Here is a 25,667-nt window from a genome sequence, read left to right on the forward strand (position 1 = left end):
AGAAAAACAAGTATCATATATTAATGCATATATGTGGAATCTAGAAAAATAGTACAGATGAACCTATTTCCAGGCAGGAATAGAGAAGCAGATGTAGAGAACAGACATGTAGACACAGGTGGGGAAGGAGAGGGTGGGATGAACTGGGAGATTAGGTTTGACATAAATACACTACCATATGTAAAATAGATAGCTAGTGGGAACCTGAGGTACAGCACAGGGAGCTCAGCTTGGTGCTCTGTGGTGACCTAGATGGGCAGGATGTGGGGGGATGGGAGGGAGATCCAAGAGAAGGGGATATATGTATACATACAGCTGATTCACTTCATTGTACAGCAGAAACTAACACAACATTGTAAAGCAGTTATACTCCAATAAAAAAAAAATGAAGAAAGCTTAATTCAAAATATATTTCTTGAAGACCTACTAGGTACCTGTTAGCCTCAAACATCACACATTTATTCTACAAGTGCAATAGGTTGGGTTTTGTAGATATCCCTGTTCCCATGAAATATATAGACTCCTCAAGATAGTGTGACATGTCTTGCAGGAAGGCAAAGTAGAGGATGCTGAGGGGAAGTTTCAAGATGTGTAGATACAGAGGTGAATGTTAAAATGCCTGCCATCAGGGGCTTGGACTAGTGGGGATAACACAACTCAAAAATTAACAATGACATCGACCATTGAGGGAGCTCTTAATTCTGTTATAATGGACAGTTAAGTTCGGAGACGCTAAGTGACTTAAAGTGACTTCTTCCAGCTAGTAAGATCTCACAGGTTGGCTTGACATCAAGGCCTGTGCTCATTACCACTTTGTTTTAAATAGAGATAAATACGTTCTTCAATATTTAACAAATATTTGAGTGTCTGGCTTTACCGGGCTCCAGAGATAAAGGCATGGACTCAGTAGACAAAGTCCTTTCTCTTAATGGCTTTTATATGTTGATACGAGGAGACAACTGACAAGTTTAAGTAACTGTATATTCATTGGAGAGAGATAAGGACCATAAAGAAATTGACCAGGGCATATGAATTGACCAGGGTATATGACTACAGTGAGCTGGGAGGGAGTGGCCTACTTTGGATAAAATGGTCAGAGATGGGCTCCTAAGGAAGTGAAATTTGTGCTGAGACTTGAAGAATGAGAAGGAGGTGGCCTTGGCATTCCCTCCACGGGGAACACCAAGGCCTGAGGTGAGAAGGAATTGGGGTGTTTAGGAAATAGGGGAAAAAAGGTTGCAACAAGAGCACAGGCAGTGAGAAGGTCTGTGATGGGGGTGCAGTTAGAGCCATGGGAAAGCTTTGGGGGGTTAGGGTTGTCCCTCTGGCTGCCCTATGGGAAATGGACTGTAAAGGGATGAGAGAGGAAGCAGGTCCTACAAATGAACAGGCGGTGGGGAGGAAAGGCCTTCCCTGCAGGCGGAGCCCGATGAACAAAGGATAAAGCCACGAAGGCACCATCCCCAGAAGCAGCCATAAAGAAACGTTAGATTTGAATTCTCAGCCATACTGTAGCTTCATCCTTCCCCAGCAGTGACCCAGGTGTCACATTCCACCCACCTCCTCAGAAGAGGCACTCAGTAAAAACAAGTTGTGTTGAATGCCGTTCCGTCACTCTCACAGTATTCCTGTCCAGAGCAGAGGGGAATAGTCGAGAATTGATGTTTCTACCTGACAAGGCCTCGGCCCCCTGACTCTGCAGGTGTAGTGGAGATCTCGATTTAAATGGCTCAATCCAAGAATGTACAAAACAGGAACACGAGGGCAGAATTATCTGATTAGGCAGTCTAAAACTCTGCCTGTTCCCAGGGCTGGGCCCCAGGCTCATGGCAACCTCAGATAGCTGAGTAAGTTTGCTGGAAAACAGGTTCCTCCACACCTTTCTTATGTTGGGAAACTTCCAGACTTCCCTGTGCCTGTTACCCACTGCCCGGGTTTGTTGAGACATAAGAGGTAAGTAGTAGCAGAATGAAAACAGATGATCTGGGTTGGCATCTTGTTTGCCGGGTTCATGACCCTGGAGCTGTCTCTTACCCACTCTGGGCCTCCTTTTCCAATCTCTAAAGTGGGGTTTGGGAGTCCCCTGGTGGCCTAGTGGTTAGGATTCTGGGCTTTCACTGCTGTGACCCAGGTTTAGGGAACTGAGATCTTACAAGCTGTGTGGCATGGCTAAAAAAAAAAAAAAAAAAAATATATATATATATATATATATATATATATATATATATATATATATACAGTGGGGCTCATGATACTGTTGGCCTCACTTGGAAATCCTCATATGAGACAGTGTATGTGGAAGCACCTTGAAAATCCTAAAGGCTGTGTAGATGCCACACGTTATTTACACCCACCAAGCCCCAGGTTAGAGCCCTGTTAGAGCCAGAGGAAGATTTCAATATGGGGAGCCAAAGAATAACCATTTTTACGGGCATCAGCATGCTATGTCTCCATACCAATCCTCTTTTTTACCATTTCCCAGTTAAGAATACAAAGGCCCAGGGGTACGCATCTTACGGATTGTAAATGGGAGAAGCCTGATTCAAGTCCAAATCTGGCTGGCTCCAAGTCTGTACTTTTCATGCCATGTCAAGCTGCCTCAGGGGTACCAGCATATGTTTTGTTCATCCAGACACTGGCCAGTCTGAGGACCGGGGGCTGCTATGTCTTCTGGATGTACAATGACCAACTTGTCCTGGTTTGCCTAGGACGATCCTTGTTTCGCACTGGAAGCCCCATGTCCTAGGCAAACCGGGACGCTTGGCTGCCCTACCTTGGTGGCTTTTTCTGCACCTGAGCAGAGTGGGGATGTTGCTGGGGGAGGAGCAGGGAAGGGAGAGGGGAGAATGGAGAATCAGGTGTTTTAGTCCAGACCTCACTCTCACAAAGGGCCCCCATCTCCAGGCGAGGTTGTATATACAGCAGTAGCTACACAAACTGGGTTATCCAATAAAAGAGACAATAAATGTTACAACCCGCTTTTGGCATTCTTTTTTTTTTTTTTTTTTTTTTTTTCCTTTTTTTTACTCGGATTCTTTCCAAGAGGTGAGGACTGGGCCTGTCTCCCATTTGAGAGAACTGGCCTGCAGCTGCTACCTCTCTCTTCACCCTCCCAGCCTGCCTATCTTGGGCTTTAAAACCTGCAGAAAGAGTTTTGCACCTTGGCTGAATGATTCTTCCATCTTCAGGTTAGAAAAGGGAGCACGGAGGCTGCTGAGTGTCATCCTTTTCTTTAGCTTCTGCGTTTTATTTCTTTTTCCCCTCAGTTGCTCAGAACAGGCTCCCTCACGTAGGCTTGGCCAGAGCTAGTCTGCCCTGGGGGCTGGGGTGTGGAGGAGATGCCCTGAGAAGGAGTCTGGGGCTGTCATTCACCCCAAACCATCAGTTCTCCATGCATTAATCCTGTGCCTAAATTGTGAGGAAGCTTTTAACCCTTTTCTGAAAGAGGGCTCACCAGCTGGAAAACACTGAGGCTTGTGCCTCCTGGAAGCTGGCTGTTTTAAGAGGCCCCTGACGTTATGTTGTTGATGTTGAACCGGGAGTTTGATTTGTGTCCGGGAGTCTGAGCTTGTAGCTGGGCTCCTGCAGAAGCCTCATGAAAGATGCATTTCACCAGGCAGTTCCAGGGGAGAGACTAGCTTAAATTACAGCTCTACAAATCCAAATATTGGCATATCTGCAAATCCAAATGTAGGGATTTAAAAAAAAAATCTAAATTCTAAGAATCTTATTTTGCACTTCTCATGCAAGAAGGGGAGGATGAGCTATTCAGAGAGGAGACAAGGCTGTCAATAGGGAGAGAAGCTTCAGCAGAGTAAACCCAACCTTCTTTTCTTTCCTTGGCTATTCTTTGTGCTTCCAGGGAAGAAGAACTCTGACAAGAGAGAGGAAGACAGTGTTTGTTCAGCATGGCTTTCTGCAGGACAGATTAGGGGGACCATCCACCCAGTAACTGGGGCATTGGGCTCACCAAATCTAGTTGGTCAATTTCTGTTTGTTTTCCCCAAACCACTTCTAGCTGTGAGGCCAAGGGATCCCCAAGGAGGACTTACTTCCCTAGAGTCTATTCACAGCACAGCAGCCCCCAGCGATCCTGTGAGACGGAGAGCCTAGCCAGGTCACTCCTCTGCTCAAAACTCTCCCATGGCTCCCCATCTCCCTTGGAGAAAAGTCAGAGTCCTTGAAGCCGAATCCAGTCTTTGTACCCAGATACCAAATTAAATCTCGGAGACACCATTTTGGGAGAAGCAGAAAAGAATAGCTTTATTGCTTTGCCAGGCAAAGGGGGCCACAGCAGACATTCGTGGACACTCTTCTGATGGGTTGGTGGTGAGGTAAGTGGGCCTCAGCATCATCAACCTTCTGGTTCCAACCAGCCTGGGGTCTCCATGCTTGTGGGCAGCACACCTTCCTTAACTGTTAACTGTTAACGTCTCCCACCTGGTGGGGGTTTCGGTATCTGCAAAACAGCTCAAAGATACTATTGTGTGTATCCTTTGAGGGGGGAACCAGGACCTTGACCCAAGGCTGTACTATTGTTTCTCTTGACTGTTTGTCGCTCCCTTTTCTTCACATCCCCTCCCTTCCCTGATTAACCACTGCTTGAATCTGCAGGTTGGAACTCAGGGAAGGTCTTGGAGGCTGAATGAAGCCTGTTTCCTGTAATCAGAGAAATGGGGGACACAGAAAGACTTTTGTGCCCAGGAGCCCCACAGGGTCCTGCTCAGTATGTCCCTAAAATATCCCTGCAGCCCTGCCTTCCTCCCTCATTACTTGTCTGATGCCCGCTCTCTCACACCTCCAGACACACTCCCCTTGCTGGTCTTCCCCCACAGTCAGCATGCTTTTCCCCCATGTCTTCAACGTTTGCTCTTCCTTCTGCCTGAAACACTTTTCCCCCCAGATAGCCTCATGGCTCATGGCATGCTCTTTAGTCTTGACTCAGATGTTTGCTTCTTGATGAGCTTTCCCCAACAGCCCCTATTTAAAATTCCAAATGTCCTCCCATATATGCTGTCAAATGAAAAAAAAAAAAAAAAAAAAAAAAAAGCACAACCTAGAAGCTGAGAAGTATGTTTATTTCACAAACTTGCTGATGACTTAAGCCTGGGAGGCAGCCTCTCAGATAGCTCTGAGCGATGGCTGCAAAAATGGTAAAGGAGGGGCCAAGATAGATAGGAGCTTTTGCAAACAAAAACCAGGTAGTGAGAACATCAAAAGATTACTGTCAATTAAAGAAAAACCAGATATCTCAAGTTAATGAATTTAGCATTTTTCTATGTACAGGAAGATGCAAGAGCCTGGGCTTATTGAAATCATTCCTTCGATATGCACCTTAACTATCTAGGGCCAATATCCTCCCCCCTCCCCCTTTTTTTCCATCCTGAATCCCCTCAGGGTGCAGAGTCAGGGCAGCTGCAATGGCTGATGGCTTGATGGCTACAACATCCTTTGTTTACTGATAGGGCAGGAGGTATTCTTCATCCACATTACCCTTTATCCTCTTTCCTGCTCTATTCCTCTATCACTTACTCAACTCACTTATCACCTTTTAATATTCTATGTTCTTTATGAATTAATTTTGTTTATTTTCTCTCCCAATTAGATGATAAGCTTTATGAAATCAGGGGTCTTTGTCTTGTTTATCGTGTTCTCCCGACTTCCTAGAACAGTGCCTGACGACCTCCTAGAACAGTGCTTGCTGCATGCTAGGCTCAATACGTTGCACTTAAATGAATAAGTGAACAGGCTTTTTATGGGTCATCTCTAGTCATCCTCACAACAGCTTTCATGGTGCAGGAATCAATTTATAGATAAGAAAATGAATTCTAAAATGTACTAAATGCTTAGGGTACACCAGGTCCTGTACTAAGCAATGAAGGTTCAGGGGGTTAAGAATTTGGGCCCCGGTAACATAGCTAAGTTCACCAAGGAACTGTATCTCTGTACTGTCCAACATGACAGTCACTACTCACATGTGGCTATTAAACGTCTGAACTGAAATGTGTCACAAATGTAAAATGCACATCGATTTCCAAGAACGAGTACAAAAACGGTAAAAGAGCTTACTAATTTTTCCATATTGATTATGTGTTGAAATTATATCTTAGATCTATTGGGTTAAACAAAATATATTATTAAAATTAACATCTGTTTCTTTTTACTTTTTTTAATGTGGATGCCATACAAATTTAAATTACATGTGTGGCTTGCATTTGGCTCTTCTAGCTGTTTCCATCAAACCTTACATCTCTGTCTTCAAGTATATTACCTCTTAGACTCTTGAGGGCAAGAGTGCGGTGAATTTGTCTTTCCTATGAGGATAAGAGCAAAGATACGCGAAATGCAACAAGTCTCAAAAGTATTAACATACCTGTTATATACTGTTTGTGTCCCCTGAAAATTTATATATTAAAGCCCTATCCCCAAATGTGATGGTATTTGGGGGTAGGGCCTTTGGAAGGTAATCGGGATAAGAATGAGGTCATGAGGGTGAAGCCTCCATGGTGGAATTAGTGCCCTTATAAGAAGAGGAAGAGACACTGCAGCTTCCTTTCTCTGACTTGTGAGGACATAGCAAGAAGGTGGCTGTCTACAAGCCAGGAAGAAGGCCTTACCAGAACCTGACATACCAGCACTCTGATCTTGGAATTCTAGGCTCTAGAACTTAGGAAAATCAGTTTCTATTGTTTAAGCCACCAGTTTAGGTACCGTCTTAGGTAGCCCAAGCTGCCTAAGACAGTACCTAAAGAATGAATGCCTATCTCTAGAGGACCGTAAATCTCCAGAGGAAGCAAATGGGCTGAAGTAGCCTCCAGGGGTTCTTAGCAACTTCTGGTAAAGCAGATAGCCCCCAGCACAAAATTGAGAGTGGGGTCTGTGAAGAAGGAATTGCCAGTCTGATAGAGGTGGACGAGGCTGGCTGTCAGAGCCAGAACTCCCAGCCTTAGCATTACTAAGCATCTTCTACTCCCTTCTACTCCCTGCCAAGTGAGCAACCTTTTGAGAGGATTTCTGCTGCCCCTATAGACCTGCCTATAAAGATGACACATTGACCTAATAATTGCAGTTCTTTCTGTCATCCAGTAAGCTGGGGACATGGTTCTATGTCTCTGACTTTGTGGGCTGAGTCCACTTTCAATGGGTTGGCAGAGTTGGGTTTCTGAACCTTCAAGCTTGAGAATCTCACCTCAGATAATAGAGAATTCATGAAGGTGATACTAAACAAACAAACAAGATAGCAGCAGCTAATATACATTGAGTGCTTACGGTATCCAGCACCATCTTAAAAGCTTTATATGCACTAACTCATCTCATCCTCACCTATGAGGTAGGCGTTATTATCTTTACCCTCATTTTACAGAAGAGAAAGCGGAGGAAGAGTAAACGTAAGCATCTTGCCCATGGCAGCACCGCTAATGATTTGCAGAGCCAAGATCCAGGAACAGGACAGTGCCATGGAGTAGGGGTAAGCTCCCACCACATGTCTTGTCCAGAGAGTAACTCTCTGTCTTCACACTCTGCACTCCTCTTGGTCCCCTCTACGGGTGATGAAGCCATCACCTTTGCATTCATTCATGAGTCTGACTCTTCACCATCCATCTGGCCTCACCTTCACCTTCCATGCCCCAGCCACACCAGTCCTTGATTTCCTGTCCACACCAAGCTAGTGATGGTCTCAGTCCTTGACATGACCACCCCCTGGGCCTGAAATGTTCTTCACCTCACTCTTCACCAAGCTAAATGCTTTGCATTCTTTCTGCTTCCAATTAAGTCAGGTCTTTAGAGAGGTAGCTTTGTTAACTATCCTGTTACCCACCTCATTCTTCCTCAGTCCCTGCTTGTCTCCTACACACCCCTATTACAGTAAGGGTGGTATTTGCTTATTTTCTCATCATTGCCTGTCTCTCTAGGAGTCCAGACTTTGACATGTCATTGTCACACCCTCAGTGTCCAAGATCGTGTCCTACCCACAGTAGATGCTTAACAAATATGTAATGAGCAAATAAATCCTTCTTTGGATTAGCCTGATATTTCTCATTTTGTATGTGTTAAGAGAAACCTCTCTTCGAAAAGTGATTTTTGAGTTTCAGATATGTGCTCAGGTTTGCAAAACTAAAGTGTTAAGTGGAACCAGGAGGAAGCCTGATGGAGTAAAGTGGGTCAAGGAAGAGAAATGAAAAAACAAAAAAACACATGAAGAGGAAAGCAGGAAGGGCTTATCAAGCCTAGTAAGGAGAACAAATAAAAGAGTTTGCTGAAGTTCATTGCACGAGGGGTTGATTTCCAGTTGATTGAAGGAGTTATCTGACTGGACTGGAGTAGAGAGTGCGATGGAGTTCCGCCTTTACAGGGTGAGGACGTATCTTGGGTCTAGCCCTGCCCTGGGCCCTGTGGCTGTAGCTGAATGTGCACCAGTGCACAGTCAGCAGCTGTGCCTGGCAGTCCAGTTCCAAGAATCCTTGCTGAACGCCTACGCTATGTCACCCCCCATTCCCACTTGCTGAACAAAGGGACTGAAACCTGATCTTTGTTCCCTGGGAGCTCGCAGACCCATCACCCCAACTAGCACCTCTTCAACAACTTAGTAGATGATCAGTAAGCATTTCTGAAGTATTGGATTAAGGAGTGCATAGAATGGGGCCTTTGCCTTAGGAGTCCTAAAAGCAGTTGGGAATGTCAGACAAGGGATATTTATTTAGAGACTGAGCCAAAAATGTAATTACAGAAGCTATGCTGACCTAGCTCTTGCCGATTGGAGGGGCTGTAAGCACTCTGCACATACCTATCGTAGCGGAGGAAAAAAAAAGGTTTTGCTCTATGGATCTTAGGTCTGTTGGCTGGGGCCCTCAAATTAGACTGACAAAAGACAGGTTAACAAGAGAAAAACAAATAGTTTATTAATGTGTGCGTCGTGTACACACGGGAGCTCTCTGTGATGAGTAGATAAAGGGACGTTAGAACCTAGGCTTGTATAGCATCTTAGCCAAGAAGAATAATTCTGTGGAGAAGTGACAAAACAAAGGAAAAGGACTTTGAGCTCCTGGAGGCAGCAAATTGTGAGAATGCAAATATGTGGGGAAACTAATGGGGGATAAAAGCTGGTTAGTAAGGTTTGTTCACCCTTTCTAGGGGCCATCTTGTCTCCAGTGATAAGGTTGTTATCCCGCTCCTGGTACAGAAGTGCGGAAGGAGAGGGAATCCCCTGTGGTCCAGTGGTTAGGACTCAGCGCTTTCACTGCCAGGGCCATGGCACAATCCCTGGTCGGGGAACTAAGATCCCACAAGCCAAAAAAAAAAAAAAGAAAAAGAAAAAGAAAAAAGAAAAAGAAAGAAATGGGGAAAAGGACACCTTAACAAGGGACATTTATGTTCTGTTTTTAGGTAATGAGGGGGAAGGCAGAGAGCTTTTCTTCTATCTGCTTCTTCTCAATTGCCTTCATTTCAAAATAATGCTTGTACCAAAGTGGCCTATTTTGAGGTAGCATATCATGCTACTCTTTACTATGAACCTGCAAAAAGATGAGGTCCTGTCTCTGAGATGGCAGGAGGATTTATTCTGTGCCTGGTACTTTGCTAACTACATGTAATCATTACCTGGTCAACATTCCTCACAATTTCACAGGGCAGCTTCTATTATTATCCTAATACCCATTTTAGAGCTGGAGAAGGTGAAATGTCAGAAGTGACTTGTTCCTATCACAGAGCCGGCAAGTCATCCAATCAACTGGATATGGACCCAGGCAGCTCTGAATCCAAGCCCATTGGACATGGCTCTTTTGCACAACCACCACTGTGTGTCCTATTGATGTCACAAACAATGGGACGGAGCTTCTCGGTGAGGCAAAATGCAGCTGTAACTCAGCATTTCCTTTTCCTCTTCCTCCTCCTTTAAGTGGGGCATGCTTCACCCAGAGAAGTTATTCCAAGGGTTTCAGACAGGTTTCTTAGAATTTAGCATACCCATACTGATTGCAGAAACAGACTGATGGAAGATGGCCCCACTGGGAAAATGAACCTGAACTTCCCATATAAGGATGGCCCAGGGAGAAGGAAAAAGTAACAACCTGGGGACCCTGACTAATTTGACAAATGAATGTATTACCGTGGGAGGGTCTGAGTCATTAGAGCTTTGGGGACGCGCCAACTAAGATAAATAAATTGGATTTCAGTGTGCTGTACCGAATCACTACATCCCTGCAGGCACTTAAACACAACACTAACCTGAGCATGAAGTCTGCCATTTCGGCAAGGTCAAAAAGATTCCATTCCCACCAGGGGAATTTTCCCTCACCTATCGATCTACAAATTCCTGTCCCCATGGTCAGGAACTAGATCAACACTTAGCAATACTGTCCTCACCCCTTTTCCTTCCTTGTCCTTAAGCCCCAGGGACATTTTCCTCCTGAGTCATTATGTAAATGACTTACAGGCAGAATCTAAAGCCATTAACCAGGAACCCTCCCACCTTGACAATCCCTAGTTAACTGGATTTCTGCTTAACTGAAGGTTAAATAAAACCTGCCTTGTTTCAGGCCTTGTTATTGAAAATCTTTTTAAACTGTGTTACTTCACACACCTGCCTAAGTTTCTGGAGCAGAATGAAAATAATTACATTTCTGCTTGATGATCAGACATCTTGAAGCGCCTTGGGGCACTATTCTGCCTAACAGTTAGGATTAAAATTTCACTGTAGTTGTTGACTTTTGTGAGAAATGGGGCTCTAACTGTTCTAAGTTGAAGAAGAAATGTTAATGCAATTTTGTTGAGAGAAGCGCAGCATCTTGCTTTCCCTGTGCTTAGCAGAGTATCAGGGCATTCTCTCGAAAACGCTGATAAATCAATGAATGTCTGATATGAATTTATTTCTCGCTGTTTTTTTCCCCCAATACTAATTGTATCTGCTCTTTATTGATTGCTAGGGATGGTTCCAGGTGTTGTGCTAAGCACTTTGTATACTTTATATCATTGCACCCCTGCCACACAGTGAGTGGATTTTATCCTACAGATCAGCCTCAGAGAGGTGGAGTGACTTGGCCGAGATTCCAAAACCAGGAAGGGGCAAACTAGAATCCATGTTACTTGGGGAGTTTTAGGGATGGTAGTCTTCATCTGCACATGAGGCTAGACAGGCAGGGATGCCCCTAAAACCATAAGGAAATGGAACCCACATGAAATGAGAACTGAGGTGGGACAGACTCACACAGATACCCCCACCCCCACCCACAGACGCACACACAGAGACACACACCCACACGCACCCTGGTCCTGGACTCCCCATCTGTTAGGGAGCCAGGATAGTGTAGTAGCAATAGTTCAGAGAAGTGATTTTCAAATTATCTGCAAAAAAAGGACCATCTGTTTGTTTGTGTGTTTTGTTTATAACTTCCAACTATTTGTGAGCTGATACCTTCGTAAAATAACAGATATGTTATTAGAAGAATGAGGTAAGAATATAATAAAATGGCCTACAAGACCAATTTTTTTATTATTATTAGATTTAGCAGATATAAAGTAACTGTCAAATAGTTATAAAATTTCTAGCAGCTCACTCCCAATTTCTGTTCTTCCTCTGTGGACAGGAAACAAGCAATTGGTGGATCAACAGAGGTACTCACGTTTCACTGTGCAAGGCTGGGTCAGACCAACCCTTGCTTCTCCAAGTGTGGTTACCAACAGGCAGTATGGGCCTCACCTGGGGGTGGAGCTTGCCGGAGATGCAGGATCTCAGACCCCACCCCTGACTGGCCGAACAAAGATCTGCAGATCACCAGGTGATTCTGGTGAGTGTTACGGCTTGGGAAGCACTGATTTAGAACAAAGTCTGACCACCTATTCTAATCAAGCTCTATCTCTTACATTTGTGTGACCTTGGGCACATGGTTTAATGTCTCTGTGCTTCAGTTCCCTAGTGTTAACCGTACACTCCTCTTCTGGGCTGTTGTGAGCACTGCAAGGTAATGCACCTGGAGGGGAAAGGGCAAGTGGGAGCACCCAGTAGAGCCTAGCACTCTATAAGGAAAGTGTGCCATAGCTATCGTTGTTATTGCTAAAGATTTAAAAAAAAAAAATTTTTTTTTCTTAGACCCTCCTATAGTTTTTGAGACATAAGCACCCAGGCCAAGGACATTTACTTTGATGCTTGATGTTTAATTAGCTGTCAGCTGTATAGAGGGTTTCCCCTTCCCCTTTCTGATCCAGGTCTTTTGGCTTTGGGGCTATCGATGCTGCTTAAGCCTACTTGGACAGGTTCCTCACCCCACTCAGGATCATCTATTGGTTCTGTACTAACCATCCTGAATGGGGTGAGTCTACAGGAGGACCTGAAAGCTGGAAAGTGCTGGCTTCCCAGGCTGTTAAGGACATATCTTTCCAGGGCTTGGTGGCTATTTCAGGCCAAGGGGAGGGAGCCACTGCAATTCAGCTGGGAGAGAAGACACATGCCCTCGGTGGTGGGGTTTCTGTGACAGCAGTGACTCTGGTTGCTCTCTTTCTTTCCTTCTGTTACCTCTACAGATAAAAGCCAGTGTGTGCTCTAGTGAGACTGATGATTTTGTGAGCCTGGAGCCAGGAAAAGGCAGCAAACAAAAGTGAACAGTCAGCCAAGTAGAGTTTGCTGGAGATTTAAGCAGAAAACTACCCACAGATGCAGGGCTGCTGGATTTATAACAGGGGTGGGATACTTTGTTCTTGTGTGCTAAGATAAGGGTAAACAAAGTTCATGCTGTGATGTAAGCCCCTATCTGCAGAAGTCAGGAAAAAAGTCAGGCAGGATTCCTTGCCCTGTTGCCGAATCATGTGCTTTACAAATTATCCTCAGAGGCTTATTTTAGGAGACTTCATCTAGAGGTCACACTGGGGCCGAAATGTGAAAGGTGGAAGGATTTGCCTGGGGGCAGAAGGGGTACTCTTGTGTCCCTGCACATCTGGAAGCTCAGAAATGAAAGCAGCCGCAGCATGGGCTATGGTATCTGGAAAATCCTGGCAAGGAGCTGGGGGTGAAATCAAGTAACTGGGTGACCTCTAGGCCAGACTGAGGAAATATGCCAGGAAACATGTGTTCCTATTTCAGACCATCTTGACCTGAAGTCCAAGCAGTCGCACGCACCCTACATCTGCCTCTGCCCTTTATTTTGTCAACAGCAGGTAGATAAGTGTTCTAGGTTTCCAGAGTGTCTCATCACACCTCCTGTGAAGGAAGCCCTTGCTGAGGGTAGGAACGGGCTGGCTATCTCCGCCACACCTTCTTCCTCTAGAAGACAAAGGCAGAGTCTTGATAATCTTTCTATCCCTTATGGGTAAGCTGTTCTATATGTGCTAATAATGTTTACAGAAATAAGAAAGAAAGCTGGAGCTCTGAGGGTGAACCTCTTTAAGAAACACAGGAATGTAACTTAAAATTTGGAAAATTATCATTATCCTATAATATTTACTATTTGGTATTCTGCCTTTAAAAAATAATTCTAATCAATCTGTATGTAATTTTTATTATCCTACTTTATAGATATTGAAACTGGTGCTCCAGAACCAAGAAAACACAGCTCTCATGTAATGAAGCCAGGATTCAAACCTATTACTGTCTGACATCCAACCCCACTGTGTCCAAGCTGGTGCTAGAGTCATGACTCCAGGTCCCCCATGTTCCTTTGGGGACTTCCCTGAGCCTAGACTAGGCCCCATGTTTCCCATTTGTAAAACTGGGGGAGGGATGGACTAGGATCCCACAGGTTGCTTGTCTGTGGGTATCAGAAGTGCAGGAGGAGAAGATGGGCAGCCCAAGGCTTGAGCAATGTCAGGGGTGACTCCCCAACAAATTGAGATGTTGCCACACAGACTTGGGCATGAGAAAAATTAACAGAGAGCCAGTCACTATCATGAGTCCCTCCAGGGGCAATTCAACCCAGGCACCAGAAGTCCAGTCTAGGACTAATGAGTGACCAGGCTGATGTGATAGAGAATGGATTGCTCCCCAAAGATGTGTGTGGCCACAGCTGTGTGCAGAGTAAGGCAGACACACATGCATGCACATGTACACAAACACATAGATACAGCCATCAAGAGAGCATCTGTGTGCAGCCAGAGACACAAGAGACAGGATACAATTCTTTATACTGCAGATAATATCACCCAGACTCTAGGCTTCTCCTACATAGGACTTTGCAGATTATTAAGGTCTCTTATTAATCTTATTAGTCATGCTTTCTATATTCCTGGTGCAGACAATGTGTATAACATATTACATTTTGTGGAAAACAAAGGATGATATATACATTTATGTTTGTTTTTCCCATGAATTTTCCAGTATACACTATTTCTGTAAATTTACCCAAAAAGCTCATAATCATGGTTGCCTCTGAGTAGGGATCTAAAGGCTAGAGTCGGGAAAGAGAATAACTTTGTATTACATTCTCTTTTATAATATTTGAACCTTTTAATCATGGATATGGATTCCTTACTCAAAACTATAAACTATTAAAACAAACAAACAAAAACCCAAAAACAATTTTCCCTTGTCTGTCTTACACTCTGATGTTTCTGAATTGGTTCCTATAAATGAATGATTGTTTCTGAATGTGATTAACTCAGAGTATTTATGATACGGTTGGAGGCTGTTTATGGTTCAATGGAGAGAAGCAGATTGATGGAAGACACTCGGAAGTGAGGAGGATGGAAATGCTATAGAGGAGGGAAATTCCTCCAGCCTCAGCCAGGAAAGGTCAGATTAACCAGAGGGAGTGATGAATATCAGTATCCAGTTAATCAGTTAAGAAATAAGCTGGACTCTTCATCTTGACACCTGGCTGAAGTGAGAATATCTAGGGGTATTGGGAGATTTGAACTGAATTTAGGAATTTTTTTTTTTTTTTTTTTTTGAAAATAAGATGGCTCTATACACCAGACATTTGTTGCTGGACTGATCTGTGGCTCATTTACTCATTTTTTTTTTTAACTCAGTTACTCAAAATGGCTGCCGTGGCCCCACTCATCACATCTGTATTCTAGTAAGAAAGAAGGTGGAAAGTGGAATGGGTGTGGTCCATCTCATCAATTATTCATATCCTTATTTAAGGCTTCAACTATGTCACATTACCATATCTAGCTGCAAGAGAAATGGATAGAGTGAGTAGTTAGTTGGGTACATTGCCTCCCTACACAAAATGAGGATTTTGTAGTCAAAGGAAAAGTAGTGATTGGATATTAGGAAAGTACTTAATAATCATGCACAGCAAATTGGGCAAATGGGGAATATACTGCCTTTATGAGAAAAGCAAGGATGGAGTGGCTACAAGAAGGCTGTATAAGTTAGCTTTTGTTTCATAACAAGCCACTCCAAAACCCAGTGACTTTTTAAGTTTAAAGTTCAGACAGATATCTATTTGATGATGAATCTGTGGATTGATGACTTGGGCTGGGCTCACCTGGAAGACTCATCTCTGCTCCATGTGGTATCACCTGGGCATAGTGTTACTGCTATGACCTTAGCTAGATGGCTGGGATGGCTGGGACGTTTGGGACACCTGGGCTTTTCTTTCTGCATGGTTTCTTGCCCTACAGTCACCTTCTTCACGTGGCAGTAGGACAGTTTCAGAGAGCAGCAAATTATTTGTTTTTGAGCAACAAACCCCTCCAAAACTTGGTGAAATAAATCAGCACCACTTCATTTGCTCATCTGTGAGCTAAGAGTCATCATTCTGGACTGGGCTTAGCTTGGTGGCTCTTCTGACAATCTCTGGTGTCTCACATGCGGCGTGACTGAGACCAAATGGTTTGTGATGGTCTTCTTTTTGTCTGGCAATTGTTTCTGGATATTGGCTGGGACATCTGCCTCTAGCAGGCTAGCCTGGGCTTCTTCACACGGTGATTACATTCTGAAAGCAGCAAGAGAAAGCGTAGGTCCCAAGAGATAAGTGCTTTTTAAACCTGTGCTTGTATTGCATTTGCTGATGTCCTACTGGCCAAAGCAAGTCACTTGGCCAAGACATGAGTCAGTGCAGAAGGGGACTGTGCAAGGTTGTGTGTACAAGGAGGCAAGACTTATTGGGGCCCATTACTGTATCAATCTATCACGTATACCCTAGACCAAGGACTTGAATGTCTGCAGAGGACTCCTTGTCATATCTTTGCCTTACTCTGTGTGTCACCTTCATTCCTTTACATAAACCACTTCCCCTAAATCTGGAATCCAAAAATCACTTCCTCAGCTTCCCACCCAAAGATAAATGTGTTTTCCTTTTTAATTCTATTCTGAAAATCACTGGGAAGAACTTTGATTGGTCTGCTGTGGGTCAGATGTTCACCCCGAGGCTAAGAAATTGGGATGCGATCATCGGCAACTCCCAATAGAACTTCATATTTGGAGAGAGGCTGCAGAAGGAGCAATTTTAGAGACACCATTCTAAAAGTGAATTGAGATCCCTTCTGGAATAATGGAGATATACTGCCCAGAAAAGACAAATAGGTGTGCAGTGTCGGGGACCATTGAACAGAAAACCTCACAGACTCTCTTTTTGGATTTTTTTTTTTTTAATTATTTGTTTCGTTAGTTGGTTGGGAGAGTCTGGATTTAATAAGAACTGAAGCTAGTTTAAAAATCAGTTTCTATTGTTCTCTGAAACATTACCTTATTAAACCAATCTACACATTTTCCTTATTTTCTTTGAAAAAAATGCAGATTAACATCCACCACTGGCCCCCATGGGAAGGTTTCCAGCTGAGTGTTCTTTGTGGCAAATACACAATAGAGATTACACTACTTGTCACTCACCTCCCTCAGAGATCGTGTTGGGAAAACAGAACACAAAAAGCAAAGGAAGAAAAACTTGCATCCTTAATGTGCACATTGGTCACATCAATGAGGGTCTATTTTTTTCCTCCCATCCTGCTAGGAATTTAAAAGCATGCTGACACAGTTCCACATCAGGGTTTGTGAATATACGGGATTTGTGGCAAACAGAAATCACTGGGGTTGCCTCTGCCATGTGAGGGGTGGGGCGGGGGCATGGAGGGGTCTCTGATGGAAGAATCCCAGCTGAGTGTCATTTAAGGTCCCCAGCATCAGTGGAGTGTTGAGGGCTCACTCTCGCTTTTTAATTGGATGGAGGGAAAGTTAAAAGAGACCACCACTGAAAGTGCAGGAGAGCAGAGGAATGCTGGCCTTTGGGGCATGCTACCCAGTTTCCACAAATAGTAGAGATTCCTGAAAGGCTTTGAGGGAGGCTCTCCTGGGTAGCCATGGAGATGCTGTACTTCTTGCCTCCCTGCTGCCAAAGAGAGAGTTTGTTCCCCTTTCCCAGGGGCCTTAGCTGGTGTAGCCTTGGCTTATTTCAGAAACCTTCTAGACACAACTTCTGCTCAGAAGCACTTCATTAATTGATGGAAACTGCTCCTCACTGTCTTGGTGCCCTGCGGCGTTTCACAGGCACCCCTTCTGCCCAGTAAACATTTGCTAGTAATTGTGGTGTCACCACTTTCAGTTAACACACTCTGGTTTGCCTTCAAGGGATTATTCAGTTCTCTTTTAGATTCTTTGTTGGCAATTAGGGTGTGTTTATCAGCAGGATTGCTGAGGAGTCTCGGCTGTGACTTATATGAAAACAGCCTGGCTTCACATACACCCAGTTCAAAATTAATTCACACCCTTCTCCCTGCATTCCTTGGCCATTTCATCTCCCCTACTCCTGGTCCTGAATGGGAATTTATGAGAGATAGTTGGGCCCAAACAGGGATTTCTCATTGAAAGCAGTGGACAAGCCAAAACGAGAAAAGTTTAAATCAGGCAAATTGTGCAGAGGTCCACAAGAAGCCACAAAAAGACTCCCTGGGTGTCAAGCTGGGCTACAGAGCCAGGAGCTAGTTCAAATTGTTCAGGTACATTTATGGTGCCAGGAGTGGGGGTGGGAGCTGGGGTGGGGTGAGGGTGGGGGTAGGTAAAACAAGAGCAGTTTTCAAATGACTGCCTAGAACAGCGGGGATTTTTCCATGGTGGTGACTCAGGGACCCAAGAGGTGGAAAATGAGATCTGAGATGATTGTGGATGTAAAGTGGAGGGGGAGGGGACTACACCTCTACTTGAGCCAATTCCCCTCTATTCTTATATTTTACATATTGAGTGACCAGCTAGGATGCAGATTTTTTTTTTAGTTAGCAAACTTTACATTTTTAGAACAGCTTCAGATACACAGAAACAGTAAATACAAAGCACAGAGCTCCCATAAACCCCTTTTCCATCCTCCTCAGTTTCCTCTGTGAATAACATCTTACATTATTGTGATACATTTATTGCAAATGAAGGACCAATATTGATACATTAACTAAAGCTCATAGTTTCGAGTTTACTCTTTGTTGTACACTCTGTGGGTTTTGCCAAACTCATAATGTCATGTATCTACCATTATAGTATCACATAGAATAGTTTCACTGTCCTAAAAATGCCCTGTGCTCCATCTATTCATCCCTTCCCTGAAGCCCTGGAAACCACTAAGTTTTTTTCTGTCTCCATAGCTTTACCTTTTCCAGAAAGTCAATTATGATTGCAATCATAATTGCAACCATTCAGCCCATAGACACCAACCCAAGAAGCTGGACAAATATCTCCAAGGAATACTGGAAAGCAAGAGTTAATGAAGCTTTATTTCTTGTTTGCTACATCTCTGTTACCAACTTTTCTGTGTAACATGTTTTGAGCAGTCATGATGCTCCAAACATAAGGAGGTATAAAATTGAATGAAATATGGTGTCTGCCTTTGTGGATGAGGCTGATGGGTCAACATATAATTGGATAATACACTGATGACAGTCCTTGCAGGGTGCTCTGGGGGCATCCATGTGTCTCTTCATCCCACAATACTGACTGAGAGCCTTCTGTGTTCCAGGTGTTGTGCTGGGCTGGGGGCACAGAGATGAAAGAGGCACGTGACCTGCCTACAAGGACCTCGCTTTCTGGTGCAGGGGATGACCTGTAATACAATTCAGGGCAGCAAGGGCCAAGATGGAGATAAGAGGTAACAGAACTCTTTGGAAGAAGGCATGGTTGAGAGTCTTTGCTTAAACTTTTTCTTTTCTTTTTTTTTTTAATACTTTAGGCAGAGGAAGTAGACTTCTTATTTTATCATAAAACCATTTATGAGAATATGTATACATGACTATTTTAGCTAAAAAATCCTCCCTGTTTAATCTGAAGCCTGAGATGATAAATTCCTCACTCTGCAGAGGAAGCCTCAGTGTTGCAGCATTAAATAAAGATCATTGAGCTTCCTGAGGTGGAAGACAGAAGCCAGCATGCGGAGGGCAGTCCTGCTTAGATGCAAGTGACATCTTCAGTTAGTTCCTGCTATGAATTCTCCTGGGGTCTAGTGAATGAATTAAATGTTCGGGGCAAAAGTAGCTGTGCTCTTCCTTTTGGATAAAAAATTAATCATTGCCTGTTCTGGTCTGGTTGGCTATTTTAAATAAGGCTCTGCCCCAATGGGAGCCTCTCAGTTCATCCAGGACAATCAGAGAAAGACCAAAGGGCCCCGGAATGTAACTACCAGCCAGGATTTGAATGTGAGTGAGATCTGACAGCTCTTTGCAGCCTCTCTGCACCAGCAGATGTTTTCTGCCCAATATCATAGGGTGACTCCAGGATGAGGAGACCCGACAAGGATGTTTGTATTTCACCCCAAGTTCAAGTGCACTAGCCCCCTGCCTGATAAAGAGGTTGAGAGGTATGCAAACTGCCTGTACTGTGTAGTTTTGCCTGCTGCAGGTTTCCATGAGGAGTTGCTCGAGGCTGCAACTCCCAGGCTTCCCAGCTCACCTGCATTGTCCAGAACTGTTTGTCATGGCTACAGTACAGCCGTTAAGAATGTGGGCTCTGGATTTAGACAAGTTTGGTTTTGAAATCCATTTCTGCCACTGACTAGCTATGAGGTCTTGGACAAGTTGCTTTACCCCTCTAGATCCATCTGCAAAATGAGTATAATAATAGTATCTGTGTACCAGGATCCCAACAGGATATAGGTACTGCACTCAGGAAAGGATCATTCAAACAGGACTTGTTCAAAAAGCAGAAATTATAGATGTGTGAAAGGTTTAGGAAACCCCTGTAGATAATGAGGGAACCCAGGTTAACAGCACAGAGCTGTGGACACTCCTAAGCCAGTAGGAAAGAGGGGAGAAAGAAAGAACAGGAACCAAAATGGGGAAGAGCTCCTTAAGAAAGGTCTCTGAGAAAAGTCATGACCTTAGTGCACCAGAAATGACTTACAGAAGGCAGAGGGCAATCTGACTTGACTTTCCTTCCTTTTTCCAAAATCCTGCTCTCCTAAGGCTCCTCATTGGCCAAACCCAAGTAGAAGCTGGAGGACATGAGAGGAGGCAATCTAATCTGTGCAGACCAACATCCCAGGGCAGAGAGCAAAGTGGAAGGCGGGGTGGGGGCATGGCTGTGTAGGGCAAACATCACGTACAAACACATTCACGGCGTGGCTCAGCTGAGTAAACGATGAAATAGCATCAAGGGCTATCACAGTTCTTGGCACCAAGTGTTTAATGAAAGTTAGCCAAGATTATTAGTATTTCTTGTTTCTAGGTCAAAAGTGAAAGCGTTGTCAGTGATTTAGGGCTGAGCACATGAAGTAGGACCTATCTGGAGTAATAGAGGGTTATATATGTTGTCCCCACCCAAGCCCAGGTAATACGTCTGTGCTTCCTTTGGTATAAGAGGAAGGTTAAGTTTTGTTTCTCCTCTCCTGAGGAATGCTCAAATACTTCTTGCAACTTGTCCCACTTCCTGCACTCCTATCATCTTTTCTTTGCCATTCCTGGTAGCGTGTGAACATGCTATTATGAAGAAAATGTGATTTATGCTACTAGTCACTAAAGTAGTGGTTCTTGAAAGAGTAAGGGGTCTTTGGGTTATTGGAGGGGCAGGAAATGGGCAGAAAACTTGCCAAGATGCTCCCTGTTAGGCTGTGCCCTCTCTGCAAGTAGCATCTGAGATTTAATACCAGCAAACACTTGCCCCAGATTCCTGGATTCCAGACACTGTTTTACTATGAATCCTGAATGTATCTTAGTGAATCCTCACCATCGCCTTTTGAAGCATTGTTACCCCCACTTTACAGATGAAGAAACTGAAGCACCAGAAATTTCAACTTTTTTACCTAAGTTCTCAAAGATCCAAGTAGCAGAGCCAGAATTTGAATCCAGTCTGACTGCAGAGTCTCTGTTCTTCTCTACATTGGCTGTGTTGGCATTTCTAGCTCTGAGTATAATATCTGCCCCATAGTATGTATTCAGGAAGTGCTTACTGAATTAACTGGAGTAAGCACACAGAGCTATACTTAGAAAACTTTAATTCCATGGACTAGAGACCCTTATTTGCAGGAAAGGCTGACGTAATGAGTTTATGTCCATGAGGCACAGGAAAAAGCTAGATTTAACACTTTAAAGTCATTCTGTTCTTATCTATATAATAGTTTACGTAGGATCCATTTTTGCACGTAGACCATTACCTAACACGGTATAAACACACACACTCACACACAAACTACTCACACCACACCTTTCCCAGGTAGAGCAAGCTTGGATAACTTAGAGAGTAACATTCCGACACATTCTAAGGAAATTCCAACAGCTAACATTTAGAATGTTGTCTTTGCTGGAAAGCAGCTCAGGGCTGCGCAGAGGAGTGAGATACATGTTATCATGGCCATTGGGCTTGACTGTAGTTTAACCCCAAGGTCACCAGGAGGCCAGAGCTGAACAAAGGAAAGAATGTTGCCCCCTGAGAGCCAGCTGAGACTCCGGGCACACTGGCCTCCCTCTGCTGGCCTGCCCATCAGTGCTGTGACAGTCTGTACCAGCCCTTAGCCATACAGCCACATTCTCCCCACAGAAGGGGAGCCCACCCCCTCCCAGGCAGGAAAGCAGGGCTCCTCCCTGCCTGGTCCTCCTTCCTTTTTGCCCACACGGCCCATCTCCCCAGTCATACAAAAGACTCTTTCAGAAACTGGTTACCTAGATTTGAACTTTTCAACAAGGCTTTTTGTTTCGTTTCGTTTTGTTCTTTTCTTTAAGCTCTGCAGCTGAAATACCAGATCCTGCTGTTGCTAAGATTAAGGATTTTCTCCGCTTTCTCCCTCAGCTCAGTTTCCGTTGACTGGGAAGGACCAAGAGATGGATTACTGTTTCCTTGGCAAATGCAGAGAGGGTGCTTGAGCTCCTGGGGCTTACACTGGGATTCGACGTTCCTCAGGCCTGTGCTAATCATTCTTAGTTCCTCCTCATGCTATCCTAAGAGTCACACGCAATTGTGTCAGTAACTGAGGCCTCGCGCAACCACTCAGCCCTAAATGCATACAGGAGAACCACGGAGTTGGAGTAAAAAGTAATCTAATATGAATATTTGTGTATTGTACACAGTGTGTGCCGTGATTCACTCAGCTTTTTTTTTTCATTTTATGTATTCTCTTCCCATTTGCAGTCTTTATTTATTACAAAGTTGAGGCTGTTAGCAAAATAACACTTCGGGGTGGGTTTTCATTTTTCTTAATTTTTTTTTCCCGCTTTCTACTTGATCTCTGGGAAAGTGTGCCAATAGAGCAGCAAAAACTGGTCACTGCTGCTAAACCCCGAGAGACTAATGGCATATTGTTCCGAATCGGGAGTCCTTGCCAGGCTTTTACCACTGAGGGCTGAGCATGGTGGCTGTGAGCCCTGTCGTCACTGAGCTGCGGCAGCTCACATCAGTCACATCCAGGGACAGGAATCACTCATTCCTTTGACTTTTGATGTGGGATTGCAGGTACCAAGATGGCTTGAGGGGTCACTGGGTGCCTATAGTCTGGAGCTGGAAAGACTTGGGTTTACGGCTCAGTAGTGCCACTCACTTGCCCTGTGACACTGGGCAAATCGCTTTAATATTCTGAGTCTCCATTTCCTCTTCCACAAAATGAGCATAATAACAAAACCTTTTAGAGGTTCGTAGAGGTAGGCATATGTTAAATGTACAAAATGTGTGTACACATTTGGCTCGACACATGACAAGCTCCAAACAAAAATTAGCTCTAATGACACACATGTGATCCTAACAGTAGCCCAGGAGGTGATGAGGAAATGCAAACCCTAGGGGATTAACTCCCTTCCCTTTAACACAGGCATCTAAAGCATTTTGTTGTCTAGTCTATGTTTCTATGCATATGTATATATATACACACATATATATATATAATTTATTTTATTTATTAATGACTGCATTGGGTCTTCGTTGCTGCATGGGCTTTCTCTAGTTGAGGTGAATGGGGACTACTTTTCATTGTGATGCACGGGCTTCTCATTGCGGTGGCTTCTCTTGTTGCAGAGCACGGGCTCTAGGCACACAGGCTTCAGTAGTTGTGGTACACAGGCTCCATAGCTGTGGCCCACGGACTTAACTGCTCCCTGGCATGTGGGATCTTCCTGGACAAGGGATGGAACCTGTGTCCCCTGCATTGGCAGGTGGATTTTTAACCACTCTGCCACCAGAGAAGCCCCTCCAATCTATGTTTCCTTCCAAACTTGTGATCTATTCATGATGGAACACGTCAACATCCCTCACCTCTTTTTACCAGAGTATTTGAAGTCTGGCAAATGTGGCCTTTTGGGGGCCTTGGCCTGGATAAGAATGATAATAACAACTAAGAAAGATTCAGGTTTTCCTCCTGCCAGTGCCTGTATAGAGGTTAAACGCACTTAGAAATGTCATCCTAATGTTCTGATTCAGGGCTGAGTTCCATCCTTGTGGGAGCTACAATTCCCAGCACCCCTGACCTTCATTGCTGCCATCATGGTCTTGATGACTGGTTTGCCAAGAGATGCATCTCCCAATCCTAGGGGAATATGCTGTCCAGTTCTGAATGTTATTTTCCAAGAAGAGCAGACACATACTGGGCATGCCCAGAGGAAGGCCACCAGGATGGTGAGAGTTGTGAGAATATACTAAAAGTAGCAGTTGCTAGATCTTGGATGAAGAGGCTTGATGTATGGGAAACACATTAACTTTACCTTTGAGGCTTCAGATGGAAGATCTTGGGCAATAGGTAGAAGTTACCCAGAGATAGATTTGGGTTCAACTGGAGAGAAAAAGTTTTAAACCTGAAAACAATTCAGCAATAGAATTATCTGTGTTGAAGAGTTGAGTTTCTCATTCTTGTGACTGTGCCCAATGGACTTAGAAGCAATTTTTAACAATGTTATTCTAAGGATTTATCCATAGACAAGAAGATAACTAAGGTCCCTTCCAACTGAAAGATTCCATCATTGTGATGTATCTGTCTATAGATTTGCAAAAAGCTTTCCTACATCTTTCTTTCACTCATATGCAGTTAATCAGTTGACCAATGAATAGCTTTGTGCTTCCTACTATATGACACTAGGTACCACATATGCATTAGAAAACACATCTTGCTCTCACGTACCTTATAGTCTTGTGGGGTAAGTGGACAAGAAAATAGACGTTTGTAACAGAACATTGTAAGGGTTATAAGAGGAAGCACAGGGAGCACTGCAGGGAACATCTACCCCTGTCTGGAGATGAGAGAAGTCTTCCTGTTGGAAAGGACTGCTAGTATGGGACCTGCAGGAGCTGGCTAGGTGAGTAGTGGGAGGAGCAAAGCAGGTAAGGCATTAGCATGAACAAAAGCCTCAAAGAACAAGGCAGGGTGAGGAAGCTGCAAACAGTTCTGTTTGGCTGGAACCAAATCCATGGAGATGAAAGTAGGGACAAAAAGAGATGAGACTTGAGAAAGAAGTTATGGTAGATGGTAAAAATGGCCACAGATTCTTTTCCTCCCATCAACAGGGGAAGTCTATTTTCCCATCTCTGAGTTGACTATGGGACTTGCTTTGGCCAACGAGAAATGAACAAATGGGATACAAGAAGAAGCTTGAAAAATGTTTGTACATGGAAGCTTTTTGCTACTCTTGGAAACTGACACTGACATTTTAATACATCCTGGATAACCTCCTGGATGATGAGGGATGCTTGCTCCAGGTTCTTGGCCTCCCCAGTCTACAGTCACACAACTGGATCCAGAAACAACTATCCCCAGAAACAGAGTCACACAACTGAGCCACAGTTGCCCAAGGATGCATGAGTGAGCCCTGCTGAGCCCAGCTCAAGGCACCACAGAATCATGAGCTAAATAAATGGCTATTGTTTTAATCCATCAGGTTATTATTATTATTATTATTTAGTAAAAGCTAAATTGACGTGTCAGTCAGAGAGATTTATAAATCATGTTAAGGAATTTAGATTTGAACAGGAGGGTGCCAAGGATTCTTCAAAGGGTTTAAACCATGAAAGTGGTAGTATCAGATTTGTGTTTCAGAAAAATCACTGTTGGATCCAGCCAATGAGATCATGTGTGGTGAAGTATCTTGCAGATTGTAAAGCTGTGTGCAAATACAGTTGATGTGTAAAAATAGTACAGATGCATGGGACACAATCTCAAGGAAAGCCCTTCAGATCAAACCCTCTGAAAACATCCAGCAATGGCACATCTGGCTACAAATTATCTCCCAAGTAAGTAGCTTGCTGCTGGTAGCCAGCCCTGGGCCTACAAGAAGAGCTGGATGAAGTATGGTGGCCTGGGGGAGGGGCAGAATGTGCCAAGACCGGAGGAGACTCACTTCTCTCAAAGATG

General features: G+C 44.1%; 1 long non-coding RNA gene across 1 annotated transcript; it reads left to right on the plus strand.

Annotated features, from left to right (window-relative positions):
• Positions 1 to 7,236: 7,236 nt before the first annotated feature.
• On the plus strand, positions 7,237 to 18,992 carry LOC130853554 (uncharacterized). The gene is made up of 3 exons (XR_009053807.1): positions 7,237 to 7,468; positions 11,583 to 11,783; positions 18,873 to 18,992. It is a non-coding gene; the product is annotated as an uncharacterized LOC130853554 (long non-coding RNA).
• Positions 18,993 to 25,667: the final 6,675 nt, after the last annotated feature.

Source organism: Hippopotamus amphibius, chromosome 5 (genome assembly GCF_030028045.1).
Source record: "Hippopotamus amphibius kiboko isolate mHipAmp2 chromosome 5, mHipAmp2.hap2, whole genome shotgun sequence".
Taxonomy (NCBI): Eukaryota; Metazoa; Chordata; class Mammalia; order Artiodactyla; family Hippopotamidae; genus Hippopotamus; species Hippopotamus amphibius.